This window comes from Callorhinus ursinus, unplaced genomic scaffold, assembly GCF_003265705.2.
Source record: "Callorhinus ursinus isolate GAN/ISIS: 27379988/994484 unplaced genomic scaffold, GSC_fseal_2.0 scaffold1, whole genome shotgun sequence".
Classification (NCBI taxonomy): domain Eukaryota; kingdom Metazoa; phylum Chordata; class Mammalia; order Carnivora; family Otariidae; genus Callorhinus; species Callorhinus ursinus.
Genome location: NW_027397063.1, coordinates 147,716,841 through 147,729,006, shown reverse-complemented (window position 1 = coordinate 147,729,006; position 12,166 = coordinate 147,716,841). Strand labels below are relative to the sequence as shown.

Here is a 12,166-nt window from a genome sequence, read left to right as displayed (position 1 = left end):
TTGTATATTTAGTCTCTCATTTTTTTTCTCTTGCTACACAGAAAGAGCCTTCCTCTGTTTGTCAGGGCTAACCCTTTCACTGATGATCTCAACATTTTATGGCCCTGCTTACCAAGCCCTCCCATACCATTCTTCTTTTTACCTGCCAGATGCCTCTAGGTCCAATCTTTTACACCCTTGCTCCTTAGCTCTTTGGAAACTTTCCTTCTCAGATACTCAAATGAACTTTCAAAAGAGATTACAAGTTTAAAAAAACTTACAACACAAACATCACAAAATCCATAAAAGTAACATAACATCATTATTATGCTTATAATTTCTATGTTATATATATTGTTACATATTATATATGTCTATATTATTATAACTCTTCTCTTAACTTTTTTGGGTACATATCCTTGATTACTTCTTCATCTGACAATAGTTTTGTAATATTTTTCTACAGAGATAAATAATCTGGTCTTTGAAATTGTTCATAAGTGGCCAACTGAAATTTGTTAATAAGTGGTAGTTTGGAATTATAAACATTTGTCTTTACATTGACATATGTGCTGTTTGTAGTGTGGCTACAGGTTTGTGCCCAGCACACATAGGGATCCTGATAGATTTTACTTCATATGATTAGCATCGGAGAGGATGAATATACAAATAAATAATGATCAGATGATATATAAAAACAGAACTCTGATCTACAATCTGCAGCAACCAGACCAGGAAACCAAAACATTATCTATAGTAAGTAGCCCAGGAAGCTAGCTCACTATCTGTCAGTCAGACTTGTAGGAAGTCAGACCATTATCTCTAACAACTAGTCCAGGAAGCCAAACAATAACTCCCTATACTGATTGGTCCCAAATGACCAGAATTTGAGTAAAACCTGACAGCTTCCTTAATTTTTGCTTCCAATGTAGGACCAACCAGAGAAAAACCCAAATATCACCCCTAACCAATCATATAGGACACAGCACTCCTAGTTAGCCCACCTCCAGCTTTTTTTTATGCCAACAACCTCCAATCAGGGCACACTTGAAGCTTTCCTTTTTTTCCACTAGAAAGCTTTTCCATGCCTCTGCTTGCCTTGGAGCCTCTGCTAAAATGCAAGTGATGGTGGCTGACTTCATTGTTATAGCAAGCTCTGAATAAATAGACTTTGCCTATTTTCATTTGGTTGTGTCTTCATTTATTTCTACATATCAAAAAAAGAAATAAATGCCTAATGAATTTATAATTACATATGCTGCAATATTAAGCAAGAGGTATCTTTCATTTTAACTGAGCTTTGATGAGAACCCAATCCTCTGTTTGATATACAAGATATATTAGACATGATACATGTCTAATAATTGAAAGAGTTTTCCATAAAACTTTGGGTCCTGTTTATTCTAAATCTTATTTTTCTTCCACTGCCCATTTACTTCTGTGGCAGGAGTTGCAGACTAATTTCATATCATGATATGATATCTGATCCATAGGCCCCCACGCTAGGTGAGTAAAAGTGTACAGCAGAAGAAATCATTCCTAGTTCAGCAGAGCAAGCAGGAACTTAACTATGCATTGGGGTACAGGGATCATCATCATTGTATCCTATGAATCCCAAACTAGATATAGCCCCAACTCAAATTCTCCTTACCCATAGTTAAGGAGGCACCAGGGAAAATGGTGTCCAGCAGTGGGGACGAGATAGAAACGCTCGGTCAGATTTCTGTTAGAGCAAGAAGGTGATGGGAATGTTCATAATGATATGGAGGATCTTCTTAATGGACCATGTGCTCTACCAAAAAGCATCGGGGATTGAGAACGAGATCAGAGTTGTGACATGCAGAGTCTGGAGGATAACTAGGGAGTCTTAATCTTCCTTTGGTGATTTTCAAGTCCAGATACAGTCCAGGTAAATGGATCATTCTACCTGCTCCCATATCATCCTGTACTAATAATGTTAATAGTTAAAGATATTAAGAACTTATTATATAAAAAGCATTCTTCTAAACAGTATTGTTTATCTTATTTCACGGGGGAGGAAACTCAGGCACATAGCACTTTAGTAACTTTTCTCAAGTCCCATAGGCAAGTAAGTAAGCAACATACTTCCAAAATCCACATACTTATTTGCCCTTGGCACTGATGTTCTGCTGGAATCTTCTGGTTTTGTCTCCATTCTTCCTTTGTACTAGTTTTCTATTGCTGCTGTAACAAATTATCACAAACTTAGTGGCTTAGAACAACATAAATTTGTCTTGCTGTTCTGGAGGTCAGAAGTCTGAAATGGGTCTCACTGGGCTAAAATCAAGGTGTCGACAGGACTGTGTTCCTATCTGAAGGCTCTAGAAGAGAATCCATTTTATTGCCTTTTCCAAATTTTAGAAGCTGCCTTCATTCCTTGCATGTGGCCTCTCCAATCTTCAAAGCAGCAATGTTTGCTCAAGTCTTTTCACATCAATCATTCTGACACTCTCTCATCCAGATTTAGGGACTCTTGTGATTACATTAGTGTGAATCTTGGCAGGAGGATGCCTTTGGTGAGAGCTTGTTTCTGCTGAATCCTGTCCCTTTCCCTCTGTTAGAAGGCACTATTTTCTGACATAAGTCCAACAAGGGTGGCTCCCAAGAAATCAGTTGGAGATTTGATCAGTACACCATTCAGTTGGGAGACCCAGAACTGGGATCTGACCCATTCTTCACAAAGCTAAAATGAACCATGGATGGGGCCTGTCTCCTTTCTACCAAAGGAAATCCAGAGTGGGAAAGAGCTGACTTTCTGTCTTGGTAGTGGAGCCAGCAGGCTAGCCAGGTTGAGAGGGTCTGCACTTCTTGAACTAGTCAGGGCAAGAGACCTGACAGCATCCACCACACACACCAGATGTGGACCATGGAGGGGAGAGCTAACATGAAGTTGTCTTGATCCTGTCCAGTGGGACCAGCTGGTAGTATGGGATGACCTTAAGAGGAGGAGGCTGGGTGACCAGGGTCTAAGGAAAGAATTTCAGGACCACCTGGAATATAGATGTACCTGCTCAAGTTGAGGGACAAGAGGAGGCTCTGCAGAGCTCATGAGAGATGGCTTTACCATGCCCAGCCTATCTCAGGCTTAACTTCTGAGACTATTAAGAAGGTGGAAACATAGTAGGAAAAGGGGGCCAGGAAAAACAGTGAGCTGGGGAAGAGGGACAAGGAGAAAGATGACCCCTTTTTCCTACTGAAGACTTCCATCTGGGAGCAGGAATGAACTGGGAGGGGAGATAACTTAATGCCATGCCAACTGAAAAACAAAGTCAGAGTTTGACCATAACATCCATACCTTTCAGATACTAACTTCACTGCACCTAAAAGTTATGCTTAGAGAAACATGTCTATTAACTTTAACTTCTAAAAAATCATTAAATGCAACACACATGCAGAAAAATATTTAGAATACAGGTTTGGGTACTACACTTGATCTTAGCCAAAAGGCTGAGAAGCAATAGAATACAGGTTTAGGTAAAGTGAAGGTCTAGGAAACTACCACAACTTCAAGAAGCAACATTTTGGCACCCCTGAAACCACATGTGCCCTTGAATACAACTCTGCTTTTCTACCCAAAGATAGCCAACATCCTGCATTTTATGACATTTTCTTGGTTCGCTTTACAGTTTCATTGCCTGTGTGCATGTCTCTAAACACTATTGCATTGTCTGTTTTTAAACTTTATATTAATTGAATTGTATTGATGTGTTCTTTTGTCTATTTTTCCCTCAACATTGTTTTAAAGGTGCATCCATATTGCTACATGCAGCTCCAGTTTGTTTTCATTGCTGTATAATAAATTTCATTTTATGAACATATCAAAGTTATCTAATCTATTTATTATTGGATAATACCTTATTTCCAGTTTTGAACTATTACAGACAAGACTGTGAATGCTTCTGTAGGTACACATATGAACACATTTCTCTAGGGGTGTATGGAATTTCTGGGTGTAGCCATGGAAATATATGTGCTAGACCTGGGTTATGCTGGTCCCTCAGAACCAAACATTAAAAACTTCAGGAATTTTCGGGCGCCTGGGTGGCTCAGATGGTTAAGCGTCTGCCTTCGGCTCAGGTCATGATCCCAGGGTCCTGGGATCGAGTCCTGCATCAGGCTCCCTGCTCCTTGGGAGCCTGCTTCTCCCTCTGCCTCTCTCTCTCTCTCTGTCTCTCATGAATAAATAAATAAAAAGTTTTTAAAACTTCAGGAATTTTATAAATTAAAACAGCTCTTATTAAAAATTAAATTATATAAACTTGCAGTTAGTTATATATATATTTTTAATGAATCATTACTTGCTAGTTTTTACACCATGGAAATCAGCAAATACTGCAAATCAGGGCATTCCTCCTAGAGAGCCAGTTGTTAAACATTCAGCAGCCCTCACTGGATGTGTGTCTTTAAGTTTCTCTGATAATCCCAAACTATCTTCCAAAGTAGTTGTACCAATTTATATCCCACCAGCAACTTCAGAGTTCCTGCACATCCTTGACAACACGTAAATCATATTCTGGTGGGCATATAGCGTATCTAATTGAAGTTTTAATTTATATTTCCTTCAGCACTTGTCTTGCTATTGAGTATTTAGATTTTCTTTCTCAGTGAAGTGCTTCTTCAAGTCTTCTGCTCATTTTTCTATTATGTTGACTATCTTTTTCAAGTGTTTTCTAGGGCGCCTGGGTGGCTCAGTTGGTTGGGCGACTGCCTTCGGCTCGGGTCATGATCCTGGAGTTCTGGGATCAAGTCCCGCATTGGGCTCCCTGCTCAGTGGGGAGTCTGCTTCTCCCTCTGACCCCCCCCCATGTTCTCTCTATCTCATTCCCTCTCTCAAATAAAATAAATAAAATCTTTAAAAAAAATTTAAAGTGTTTTCTAGATCTTCTTAGACGGTGGAGGAGGGGGCCTCCGTCAGCCACTTCTGGCAAATGATAGAGCAGCGGAGCTCAAAATCAGAACTTTTGCAAGTCTGCTCCCCTGAGGGATGTCGCTCCAGTGGCTAAGCGAAGGGTGGAACATTCACGGGACAGTGTGGTCTCAGGACCCTCAGGGACACAGAAAGCCTGGGGGTGCCTGAGTGCGGCAGAGCTCCCAGGTATTGGAGCAGGGAAGCTGGCTGCAGAGATGGAGCAGAGGAGCGAGCTCTCAGCCCGGGGTTGCCATAGACTCTTCCAACAGAGACCTAACAAGCAGCAGATCCGGGGACACTCCTCTTCCTCCCCCGGGAAGAGTGGCACGGGAGTGCACCACAGGGATCTGCTGGGTTTGGAGACTCCACACAGGGTCATGTTTCAGAGATAGAAACGCTCGGTCACAGGCCGGGTGAGCACAGAGTGCAGCCAGACACCGGGGAGATGGAAGTCATTGACTGCTTTTCTCTGGGGGCTCACTGAGGAGCGGGGCCCAAGTTCTCAGCTCCTCTGGGGCGGAGGTTAGGAGGTTGCCATTTTAAGTCTCGTCCTCCAGAGCTGTACGGAAAGCTTGCAGGGAACAAAGCTCCCAAGAGGAAACCCGAACAGATTACTTAGCCTGGACGGCAAGGGCGGGGCAATTTCGCCCCTGGCAAAGACATTTGGGAACCACATCAACAGGCCGCTCCCCCAGAAGATCAGCAAGAACAGCTGGCCAAGACCAAGTTTACCAATCAAGAGAATGGCAGAACTCCAGCGCTAGGGGAATACCGCACATAGGATTCATGTCTTCTTTTTTTACCATGATTCTTTAGTCTTTCAAAGTTAATTTTTTAACCGTCTTTTTTTTTTAATTTTTCTTTTTCCCTTTTTCAACCAACATTTTATCAATCCCTTTTTTAAAAAACATTTTTACTTTTCATTTTTAAAGTCATATTCTATCCCTTCATAGTAGTTACCCTTATTTTTGGCATATATATATAAGTTGTTCTCTCTTTAAAGTTTGAGATACAGTTTCTTCTAATGGATTAAAATATACCCTAAATCTTTAACGTATGGCTTTGTTCTAGTCTCTTGCCTGATCACATTCTCTCCCTTTTTTTCCTTTTTCTTAAAATACTCATCTTTCTTTTTTCAAACAACTTCTTATCAATTCCTTTTATAAAATCTTTTATAATTTTCATCTTTACAGTCATATTCCATCCCTTCATTGTATTAAACCTTATTTTTCTACATATATAAGTTTTTCCTTCTTTAAAATTTTGGAGGACTTTCTTCTAACAGAACAAAATATGGCCAAAATCTAGTATGTGGCACTGATCTATGCACCAGCCTGATCATATTTGATCATATTCTGTTTTTTGTTTTGTTTTGTTTTAGTTTGTTTTCATCTTTTTTTCTTTTTTTTTTTCTTTCCCTTTCTTTTCCCCTGGTTTCAGGTCATTTCTGATTTGTTTAGTGTTTATTTTCTGGGGACGTTGTTACCCTGTAAGCATTTTGTTCTCTCACTCATCTAGTCTCCTTTGGACAAAATGACAAGATGGAAAAAATCACCTCACAAAAAAGAACAAGAGGCAGTACAAACTGCCAGGGACCTATTCAATACGGACATTAGTACGACGTCGGAACTAGAGTTCAGAATGATGATTTTAAAGATACTAGCTGGGCTTGACAAAAGCATGGAAGTTATTAGAGAAACCCTTTCTGGAGAAATAAAAGAACTAAAATCTAACCAAGTCGAAATCAAAAAGGCTATTAATGAGGTGCAATCAAAAATGGAGGCTTTAACTGCTAGGATAAATGAGGCAGAAGAGAGAATTAGTGATATAGAAGACCAAATGATGGAAAATAAAGAAGCCGAGAAAAAGAGAGATAAACAACTACAGGAACACGAGGGCAGAATTCGAGAGATAAGCGATACGATAAGATGAAACATCATTAGAATAATTGGGATCCCAGAAGAAGAAGAAAGAGAGAGAGGGGCAAAAGGTTTATTGGAGGAAATTATAGCAGAGAACTTCCCTAATGTGGGGAAGGAAACAGGCATCAAAATCCGGGAGGCACAGAGAACCCCTCTCAAAATCAATAAAAATAAGTCAACACCCCGACATCCAATAGTAAAACTTACAATTCTCAAAGACAAAGAGAAAATCCTGAAAGCAGCTTGGGAGAAGAGATCTGTAACCTACAATGGTAGAAACATTAGATTGGCAACAGACCTATCCACAGAGACCTGGAAGGCCAGAAAGGACTGGCGTGATATATTCGGAGCACTAAATGAGAAAAATATGCAGCCAAGAATACTATATACAGCTAGGCTGTCACTGAAAATAGAAAGAGATAAAAAGCTTCCAGGACAAACAAAAACTAAAGGAATTTGCAAACACGGAACCAGCCCTACAAGAAATATTGAAAGGGGTCCTCTAAGCAAAGAGAGAGCCTAAAAGCAACATAGATCAGAAAGGAACACAGACAATATACAGTAACAGTCACCTTATAGGCAATACAATGGCACTAAATTCATATCTTTCAATAGTTACCCTGAATATAAATGGGCTAAAAGCCCCAATCAAAAGACACAGGCTATCAGATTGGATTAAAAAAAAAAAAAAGACCCATAGATATGCTGTCTGCAAGAGAGACACACCCAGATTGAAAGTGAGGGGGTGGAAAACCATTTAACATGCTAATGGACACAAAAAGAAAGCTAGGGTGGCAATCCTTATATCAGACAAATTAGATATTAGACCAAAGACAATAATAAGAGATGAGGAGGGAAACTATATCCTACTTAAAGGGTCTATCCAACAAGAAGATCTAACAATTGTAAATATCTATGCCCCTAAGATGGGAGCAGCCAATTATATAAGGCAATTAATAACAAAAGAGAAGAAACACATTTACAACAATACAATAATAGTGGGGGACTTTAACACCCCCCTGACTGAAATGGACAGATCATCTAAGCAAAAGATCAACAAGGAAATAAAGACTTTAAATGAAACACTGGACCAACTACTCCATAGATATATTCAGAACATTCCATCCCAAGGCAACAGAATACACACTCTTCTCTAGTGCCCATGGAACATTCTCCAGAATACATCACATCCTAGGTCACAAATCAGGTCTCAGCCAGTACCAAAAGACTAGGATCATTCCCTGCATATTTTCAGACCACAATGCTTTGAAACCAGAACTCAATCACAAGAGGAAAGTCAGAAAGAACTCAAATACTTGGAGGCTAAAGAGCATCCTACTAAAGAATGAATGGGTCACCCAGGAAATTAAAGAAGAATTAAAAAAATTCATGGACACCAATGAAAATGAAAACACAACTGTGCAAAATCTTTGGAATACAGCAAAGGCAGTCCTAAGAGGAAAGTATACAGCAATACAAGCCTTCTCAAGGAACAAGAAAGGTCTCAAATACACAACCTAACCCTACACCTGAAAAAGCTAGACAAAAAACAGCAAATAAAGCCTAAACCCAGCAGGAGAAGAGAAATAATAAAGATCAGAGCAGAAATCAATGAAATAGAAACCAAAAGAACAATAGAACACATCAACGAAAGTAGGAGCTGGTTCTTTGAAAGAATTAACAAGATTGATAAACCCCTGGCCAGACTTATCAAAAAGAAAAATGACCCAAATCAACAAAATCATGAATGAAAGAGGAGAGATCACAACCAACACCAAAGAAATACAAACAATTATAAGAACATATTATGAGCAAGTATATGCCCACAAATTAGATCATCTGGAAGAAATGGACGCATTCCTAGAGATGTATCAACTACAAAAACTGAACCAGGAAGAAATAGAAAACCTGAACTGACCTATAACCACTAAGGAAATTGAAGCAGTCAACAAAAATCTCCCAACAAACAAAAGCCCAGGGCCAGATGGCTTCCCAGGGGAATTCTACCAAACATTTCAAAGAGAATTAATTCCTCTTCTTCTGAAACTGTTCCAAAAAATAGAAATGGAAGGACAACTTCCAAACTCGTTTTATGTGGCCGCCATTACCTTGATACCCAAACCAGACAAAGACCCCATCAATAAAAAGAACTACAGACCAATATCCTTGATGAATATGAATGCAAAAATTCTCTCCAAAATAGTAGCCAATAGGATCCAACAGTAGATTAAAAGGATTATTCACCATGACCTAGTGGGATTTATCCCTGGGCTGCAAGGTTGGTTCAACATCCACAAATCAAACAATGTGATACAATACATTAATAAAAGAAAGAACAAGAACCATATGATCCTCTCAATAGATGCAGAAAAAGCATTTGACAAAGTACAGCATCCTTTCTTGGTCAAAACTCTTCAGAGTATAAGGATAGACGGTACATACCTCAATATCATAAAAGCCCTCTATGAAAAACCCACAGCAAATATCATTCTCAATGGGGAAAAACTGAGAGTTTTCCCCCTAAGGTCAGGAACACGGCAGGGATGTCCACTATCACCACTGCTATTCAACATAGTACTAGAAGTCCTAGCCTCAGCAATCAGACAACAAAAAGAACAAAAAGGCATCTGAATTGGCAAAGAAGAAGTCAAACTCTAACTCTTGGCAGATGATATGACACTGTATGGGGAAAACCCAAAAGACTCCACTCTAAAAGTGCTAGAGCTCATACAGGAATTCAGTAAAGTAGCAGGATATAAAATCAATGCACAGAAATCAGTGGCATTCCTATACACCGACAATAAGACAGAAGAAAGAGAAATTAAGGAGTCAATCCCATTTACAATTGCACCCAAAACCATAAGATAGCTAGGAATAAATCTAACCAAAGAGGCAAAGACTCTGTACTCAGAAAGCTACAAAATACTCATGAAAGAAATTGAGGAAAACACAAAGAAATGGAAAAAAGTTCCATGCTCATGGATTGGAAGAAAAAATATTGTGAAGATGTCAATGCTACCTAGAGCAATGTACACATTCAATGCAATCCCCATCAAAATACCATCCACTTTTTTCAAAAAAATGGAACAAATAATCCTACAATTTTTATGGAACCAGTAAAGACCCCAAATAGCCAGAGGAATGTTGAAAAGAAAAGCAATTATGTATATATACCACATATTCTTTATCCATTCATTGTCGATGGACATCTTCGCTCTTTCCACAGTTTGGCTATTGTGGACATTGCTGTTATAAACATTGGGGTGCACGTACCCCTTCAGATCCCTACATTTGTATCTTTGTGGTAAATACCCAGGAGTGCAATTGCTGGATCGTATGGTAGCTCGATTTTCAACTGTTTGAGGAACCTCCATACTGTTTTCCAGAGTGGCTGCACCAGCTTGCATTCCCACCAACAGTGTAGGAGGGTTCCCCTTTCTCCACATCCCCGCCAACATCTGTCGTTTCCTGACTTGTTAATGTTAGCCATTCTGATGGGTGTGAGGTGGTATCTCATTGAGGTTTTGATTTGGATTTCCCTGATGCCGAGCGATGTTGAGCACTTTTTCATGTGTCTGTTGGCCATTTGGATGTCTTCTTTGGAAAAATGTCTGTTCATGTCTTCTGCCCATTTCTTGATTGTTCTTTGGGTGTTGAGTTTGATAAGTTCTTTATAGATTTTGGATACTAGCCCTTTATCTGATCTGTCATTTGCAAATATTTTCTCCCATTCTATCGGTTGTCTTTGGTTTTGTGGACTGTTTCTTTTGCTGTGCAAAAGCTTTTTATCTCGATGAAATCCTAATAGTTCATTTTTGCCCTTGCTTCCCTTGCCTTTGGCGATGTTTCTAGGAAGAAGTTGCTGCGGCTGAGGTCGAAGAGGTTGCTGCCTGTGTTCTCCTTTAGGATTTTGATGGACTCCTGTCCCACGTTTAGGTCTCTCAACCATTTGGAGTCTATTTTTGTGTGTGGTGTAAGGAAATGGTCCAGTTTCATTCTTCTGCATGTGGCTGTCCAATTTTCCCAACACCATTTGTTGAAGAGACTGTCTTTTTTCCATTGGACATTCTTTCCTGCTTTGTCAAAGATGAGTTGACCATAGAGTTGAGGGTGCATTTCTGTGCTCTCTATTCTGTTCCATTAATCTATGTGTCTGTTTTTGTGCCAGTACCATACTGTCTTGATGATGACAGCTTTGTAATGGAGCTGGAAGTCCGGAATTGTGATGCCGCCAGCTTTGCTTTTCTTTTTCAACATTCCTCTGGCTATTTGGGGTCTCTTCTGGTTCCATACAAATTTTAGGATTATTTGTTCCATTTCTTTGAAAAAGGTGGATGGTATTTTGATGGGGATTGCATTGAATGTGTGGATTGCTCTAGGTAGCACTGACATCTTCACAATGTTTGTTCTTCCAATCCATGAGCATGGAACGTTTTTCCATTTCTTTGTGTCTTCTTCAATTTCTTTCATGAGTATTTTATAGTTTTCTGAGTACAGATCCTTTGCCTCTTTAGTTAAATTGATTCCTAGGCATCTTATGGTTTTGGATGCAATTGTAAATGGGATCAACTCCTTGATTTGTCTCTCTTCTGTCTTGTTATTGGTGTATAGGTATGCCACTGATTTCTGTGCATTGATTTTATATCCTGCTACTTGACTGAATTCCTGTATGAGTTCTAGCACTTTTAGAGTGGAGTCTTTTGGATTTTCCACATACAGTATCATATCATCTGCAAAGACTGAGAGTTTGACTTCCTCTTTGCCGATTTGGATGCCTTTGATTTCTCCTTGTTGTCTGATTGCTGTGGCTAGGACTTCTAATACTATGTTGAATAGCAGTGGTGATAGTGGACATCTCTGCCGCGTTCCTGACCTTAGGGGAAAAGCTCTCAGCTTTTCCCCATTGAGAATGATATTCGCTGTAGGTTTTTCATAGATGGCTTTTATGATATTGAGGTATATACCCTCTATCCCTATACTCTGAAGAGTTTTGATCAAGAAAGGATGCTGTACTTGGTCAAATGCTTTTTCTGCATCTATTGAAAGAATCATATGTTTCTTGTTCTTTCCTTTGTTAATGTATTGTTTCACTTTGATTGATTTGCACATGTTGAACCAACCTTGCAGCCCAGGGATAAATCCTACTTGGTCATGGTGAATAATCCTTTTAATGTACTGTTGGATTCTGTTGGCTAGTATATTGGTGAGAATTTTTGCATCCATGTTCAACAAGCATATTGGTCTGTAATTCTCCTTTTTGAATGGGTCTTTGTCTCGTTTGGGGATCAAGGTAATTGTGGCCTCATAAAATGCGTTTGGAAGTTTTCCTTCCATT

The 12,166-nt window shown here is 39.4% G+C and overlaps 1 pseudogene; it reads right to left on the bottom strand.

The window, feature by feature from the left end:
• Positions 1 to 3,304: 3,304 nt before the first annotated feature.
• Positions 3,305 to 3,459, bottom strand: LOC112834823 (U2 spliceosomal RNA; annotated as a pseudogene).
• Between the last annotated feature and the right edge of the window lie 8,707 nt (positions 3,460 to 12,166).